Raw genomic sequence first — 255 nt, forward strand, 5'->3', positions numbered from 1 at the left:
TCCTCCTCCTCCTATTGCAGCGCTCTCCTGCTGCCTCCTCCTTCTCTCCTCCACACCGCCCCCTCCTCCTCCTCCTCCTCCTCCTCCTCTCCGCCCTGCCCAGATCTGCTGCTGGGAGGGGAGCAGCAGAGCCGGGAGCACGGGCAGAGGTTTTCCCTGCTTGAGCATTGGGCCATCGTGGCCCAAACACCTCAAACTCAGCCACCGTGACACTGTTTCCTCCACCCCTGCAGTGCAAACAGCTTCCTTTGCTGG

The 255-nt window shown here is 62.7% G+C and overlaps 1 protein-coding gene across 1 annotated transcript in view; it reads left to right on the plus strand.

Annotated features, from left to right (window-relative positions):
• LOC103921164 overlaps positions 1 to 255 on the plus strand; it is a 10,366-nt gene that overhangs the window by 6,741 nt on the left and 3,370 nt on the right. The gene's annotated exons all lie outside the window — the stretch shown is intronic.

The sequence above is a fragment of the Pygoscelis adeliae genome, unplaced genomic scaffold (assembly GCF_000699105.1).
Source record: "Pygoscelis adeliae isolate BGI_AS28 unplaced genomic scaffold, ASM69910v1 Scaffold537, whole genome shotgun sequence".
Taxonomy (NCBI): Eukaryota; Metazoa; Chordata; class Aves; order Sphenisciformes; family Spheniscidae; genus Pygoscelis; species Pygoscelis adeliae.